General features: G+C 42.9%; 1 pseudogene; it reads right to left on the bottom strand.

The window, feature by feature from the left end:
* Positions 1–1,428: 1,428 nt before the first annotated feature.
* LOC141516311 (alpha/beta hydrolase domain-containing protein 17A pseudogene) lies at positions 1,429–2,351 on the bottom strand (annotated as a pseudogene).
* Between the last annotated feature and the right edge of the window lie 3,434 nt (positions 2,352–5,785).

Genomic DNA, 5,785 nt, shown 5'->3' with positions numbered 1-5,785 from the left:
ATAATATCCTTGAGGAAAAAAAAAATATTAGAAATAGCAAAATTATGGTATACATGACACTTTTTTATTTTAAAAAATTGAAGGTAATAGACTTTGATCTTTGTTTAAACTCCATAGTTCTTTCTCTGGATACAGGTGGTCTTCATCAGAGGAGCTCTAAAAATGTCCCTTATTATTGCATTGATGGAATGAGCAAGTCTATTAAAGTTCATCATCACCCCCATGTTGCTGTTAGGATGTACAATGCTCTTTTGGTTCTGATCATCTTGCTTAACATCAGTTCAAGCAAGTCTTTCCAGGCTTCTTTGAAATCCCATCCCTCTTGGTTTCTAATAGAACAATAGTGTTCCATGTCATAATATACCACAGTTTGTTAAGCCATTCCCCAATTGATGGACATTCACTCAGTTTCCAATTTTTTGCCACCACAAACAGGGCTGCTATGACTATTTTTGTACAAGTGATGTTTTTGCCCTTTTGCACAATCTTTTCAGGGTATAGACCCACTATTGCTGGATCAAAGGGTATGAACATTTTTATTACCCTTTGGGCCTAATTCCAGATTGCTTTCCAGAAAGGTTGAATGAGTTCACAGCTCCACCAACAATGTATTAGTGTCCCAGATTTCCCACATCCCTTTCAACATTATATCGACCAATCTGATAGGTGTGAGATGATATCTCAGAGCTGCTTTAATTTGCATTTCTCTAATCAGTAATAATTTAGAACAATTTTTTAAAAATTTTAAATCTTTAATTTCTTTGTACTTGCTTCCAAAATGAATACAGATATATGTCCATCAATCTGTATATCTGTACATGTTGGGGAAAGTGGGTAAGGGGAGTCTGGGTATCTGAAATCATAAAGGGCCCTGCTGGGAGGGAGCCACCTTGAGGCTTGAGGTGTGGTAGGAAAATTCCTCCCTGATTGGCAGGGAGAGGGGATGGCAGGTGTTTCTCATGCAGTCACCACCTTCCCAGAAATTTGGAATTTGGGGGGAGGGATGTTGGGAAGAATGAGGCCCACTGAGGTCCTCCCCTACCACACTTGGCAGATGTATTATTGCTATTGTCCTGGTAGAGGGAAGGGATGCAGGAGAGGAGGGAGTTTGGATTGCCCAGCCCCTCCTAGGTGGTGGAGACAGCCCCAGTGTTAGCAGCAGTTTGGGGTCATCATTGCAGACATTGTGGGGAGAAAGATGGGGGTCATTCTGCTCCTCCCCTCTCCTGGAAGCGGGGTGGATGTCAGAAGAGGCCATGGGCACCAGATCCGGAGAGGCAAGCCCAGGGGTGGAACATCCTCCCCACTTCCCAATCCTCCAGTGGGCTGACCCTGTTGAGTTCTCACTGCTCAGCAGTGGTTCCAAGCTCCCAGTAGGTTCTCTGGGCCTGTTTGCCTGGTGGCACCCATAGTGCCTCACTGAGGGCCTCAGTTGCACTGGTTTGTCAGCTCCTGTGAGATGAACTTTTGAAGGCGCTCCAAGTATTGACTATAGAACTCGATGGCATTGTGCCCAACACCCTCCACCCAAAGTGGCTCCGCAGCTTTTGCGCAGCACTCATAGAGTGCTAGTCCATGGGAGAAGTCAATCACCCCATCCTCAGTGCCACGGACTATCAGCACAAGAGATGTGATCTTGGAAACCTCAATGTTGGGGAAGGCGTCAAAGCAATAGGTTTTCTTGGTGCCAGGAAGGCGACCCTCACGCCTGAGGTGAGGGGAGAATGCAGCACCACAGCAGCACACTCGTAACTTGAGGCCAGGTCCACGGTGGGCATGGTTCCAATGCTCTGCCCATACAAGATGATGTTCTCCGGGCTGATGCCATTCCTGGTCTGAAGGGCCTGCCAAGCAGCATCAACATCAGCATAGAGATTCTTCTCAGAGGGTTTTCCTGAGCTCACCCCATAGCCTGAGTAATCATAAAAGATGTTGCAGTTGATGAGGGTGCCTAGGCCATTGTAGAAGCTGATCATCTGACCCAGGTCCACTGCATTGCCATGGGAGAATAGAACTGTGAACCTGGCCCCTGGCACACAGCGGACATACATACAGGAAATGCAGTTCCCCAGACTGTTCTTTGTAAAGAAGACTTCAGTCGTGTCTAGATCACGCTGTGAATACTACTGAAAGTTGGCCCGCTTCGTCAAATGCAATTTCCAGTGCCCCAGGCCCTCCACCCCAGAGCCTCGCCCTGGGGTGGAACCCCCTCCACTGGAACCTGGCTCAGGCTCTGCCACAAGGGAATAGGTAGGCTCTGGAGGCAGGAAGGCCAATTTGGCTGGGATTCAGCCAGGACAGGGTGGGCAGCAGAAGGGGCAGCAGAGTTCACTGATAGATAGGCCATTCATGGCGGAGAGGGAGTCACACTTATGTGAAGGAGAACACCCAGATTCAAGGCTACAGTGCCCAAAGCTCTGGGGATACAATGTCTTCAAAGCAGAATTTGCTTTTTATTTTTTGTTTTCCAAAACACAAGTAGGAAAGACCATGCTGTGCTTCCCCTCAGCCTCCACCCTGTACAAAGTACCTGTTAGGAGAGCTGGACCATTGTGTTCTGAGCCCAGCCATAAGGGGCACCTGGGCCGTTCTCCTCCAAGCTCTGGCTAGAAGAGGCCACTCTGGGCTATTGCCACTGCCCCCACCACACCCCCAGGCCCCACACTCCATGCCAGGCCCGGCCCCGATCCCACCCCCAGCCCCAGCCTGCACGGGATAACAGCAGCTCTCCACGTGTCCTCACTGCTCCCTAGAGCAATTTTTCATATGACTATGGATAGTTTTTATTTCCTCATCTGTAAATTGCCTTTGCATATCCTGTGACCATTTGTCAATTGGGGAATGGCTTTTTTTTTTTATAAATTTGACAGTTCTCCGTATATTTTAGAAATGAATCCTTTGTCAGAAGTACTAGTTGTAAAATTTTTTTTCCCAGTTTGTTACATTTCTTTTGATCTGGCTTACAGAGGTCTGCCAGGTGATCCTCAGAATCTTCCTAAGACAATTTAAATGGAAGCAATTCAGTTTCCTGACTTGGCACTGGTAGACTGTCCAGGTTTCCCAGGCATATAGCAATGAGGTCAACACAGTGGCACTGTAGACCTTCAGTTTGGTAGTCAGTCTAATACCTCTTCTCTCCCATACTTTCTTTTGGAGCCTCCCAAATATTGAGCTAACTCCGTCAATGTGAGTCAACCTCATTGTCAATGTGTACCTACTTGGAAAGGATACTAACAAGGTAAATGAACTTGTCCACGGTACTCAAAACTCCATTTGCTGTAATCAATGGTTTCAGACATGGATGGTGTGGTTCTGGCTCATGAAGCACCTATGTTTTCTTGTTCTTAATTGTTAGACAAAAATTAGCACAAGCAGCAGAGAATCAGTCTATACTTTGTTGCATCTCAGCTTCAGAGACTTCATTGAATTCAGTCATCTGCAAACAGAAGATCATGTATTAACATTCCCTCTACTTTAGTCTTGGCTTGTAGTCTTTTCACGTTGAAGAATTTGACATCAGTGGTAGCTGACCTTGAGGCCATGTTCATCCTCAGCGAAGGCATTTGATAACATGGCTGAAAACATCATGCTAAAAAGTATGGGAGTGAGGACATATCTTTGTTTCACTCCATTGGTGACTGGGAAATCTTGAGAGCATCATCCACTATCTAGAACCCACGGAAGCATGCTGTCATGGAATTGATGTACAATACTCATGAACTTCTCTGGGCAACCAAATCTGGACATAATTTTCCATAAACTCTCATAATTGACAGTATCAAAGGCCTTAGACAGCTCTACAAATGTTGAATACAGACATCTCTTCTGTTCTGGCATTATTCCTGCAGTTTTCAGGCAGCAAACATCATTATCGACTGTTCTACCCTTTCTGAAGCCACACTGGCTCTCAGGAAGGTAACCAGTTTTCAGGTGAAGAATCAGCCTATTGAGAAGGACTCTGGCAAGAATCTTACCAGCAATGACTAAAAGAGAAATATCCCTGGAATAACAAAACCCCAAAATGACATTTTCCCCTGACCTCTGATATGCAAATCAACCAGTTCCAAATGGGCCACACAAAATCAAAATATAAGAACCCTATTCTCAGAAGGGTCCTTTGGAACAAATTCTCCCTTTTAGTGAGAGCTTCATTGCCTATTGGAACACACCCTTCCTGCTGAATAGATCCCTGTCTTTCTTACCAATGCCATCCTTATGTGGGTTTTAGTCCATGTCAGTGTGGATATTCAGTTTGGTTGTCAAGAACCTTTCTTCTCTCTTCCCTTCCCCCTCTTTCCCATTGCTTGCAATAAAGCTTTGCATTGAACTGATTCCCATTGTTTTACATATTATTTTCAGTATCTGAACTTATTAAGGGGTTGTTTTTCCTCACTTCTTTAGCTGACCCACAGACCTTTCCTTAGACATAAATTATGTACTTAGGCAAGGATTTAATCTCTTGACAGCCATACCCATATTGGGGGAATTTGGCACTGTGAGCCTAGTTATAGAAAACAGGGTCAATAGAAGACCCCTACATTCTCCCAGAAGGGATTTCCTTATGCCACAAATCTATCAAAAAACAAAAGGCAGCCAATAAATTAAACTGTAACAAATGTGTGAGATTTCAACAAGCAAAGATGAGGGAGGGAAGTAGAGGAAATCTTCCTGAAGAAACAGAAATAGGAAAGAATACAATAAGGGGAGGGACAGAGAATAGTCCAACTTTGTTACACTATTTGAAGGCATATATTTATTAAATAATGCTAAAGGGGTATACTGAAATCAGTATACCCTTAAATCTAAAAGTATATATTTTATTGAGTAGGAAATGGGAAAGATACTAAGTTTTTTAATAGAAGGATAAAATGATCAGAATAGTACATTAGGAAAATTATCTATTAAAGAATAAATTAATGAAAGAACTAATTGGAGGCAAGAGAACTAATTAGAAGGCTATTATAATGCTCATAATGAAAAGTAGAAAGAGCTTAACCTAAGATGGTTATAATAGGAATAGCAGTAAGAGGATGAATTGGAGAGTTATTGTGGAACTTGGAAATTAATTGATATGGGAGAAGGAATAATCAAATATGACTCAAGATTATGAATGTGGATGAATGGGAAGTTGGTGAAATCATCAATAGAAAAAAAAAATGGGGCAGGAGCAGGTTTAAGAGGAAGATGGAATTTAGTTTTCTGTTTATTGTCTTTAAAAGTCTTTATTGGATATACCAATGGTGATATTCAACCAATAGTTAGAAATATGTGGCTAGAGCTCTGAGGGGAATGAATGTAAAAGTGGAGGGTCTTGGAGTCATTTGCAGTTTTTGTGATAGAATAGAAAGTGGTTAGAATTTGAAGGTGGCACAGTGGATAGAGCACCGGCCCTGGAGTCAAGAGTGCCTGAGTTCAAATCCGGCCTCAGACACTTAATAATTACCTAGTTGTGTGGCCTTGGGCAAGCCACTTAACCCCATTGCCTTGCAAAAAACCTAAAAAAAAAAAAGAATTTGAACTTAAACAACCTACATTCAAGTACTGATCTTGACACTCAATATCTATTTCCGTAGGGACATTTACCCTTTCTGGTTCTCAGTTTCCTCATCTGAAAAATGAAGTGATAGATTAGATGACCTCTAATATCCCTTCCAGCTCTAAATCTGTGAATTATGGCAATTGAAGCTAATAATATTGAGATCACCAAAAGAACGTTGTAACTACATAAAGGAATATGAACTAGGCTAGAATCTTAGTTTCCATCCACATTTAAGTGTTGGTAAGA

Source organism: Macrotis lagotis, chromosome 3 (assembly GCF_037893015.1).
Source record: "Macrotis lagotis isolate mMagLag1 chromosome 3, bilby.v1.9.chrom.fasta, whole genome shotgun sequence".
In the NCBI taxonomy this organism is placed as follows: Eukaryota; Metazoa; Chordata; class Mammalia; order Peramelemorphia; family Peramelidae; genus Macrotis; species Macrotis lagotis.
The sequence above is the reverse complement of the archived record's forward strand: the minus strand, read 5'-3'. Positions and strand labels throughout refer to the sequence as shown.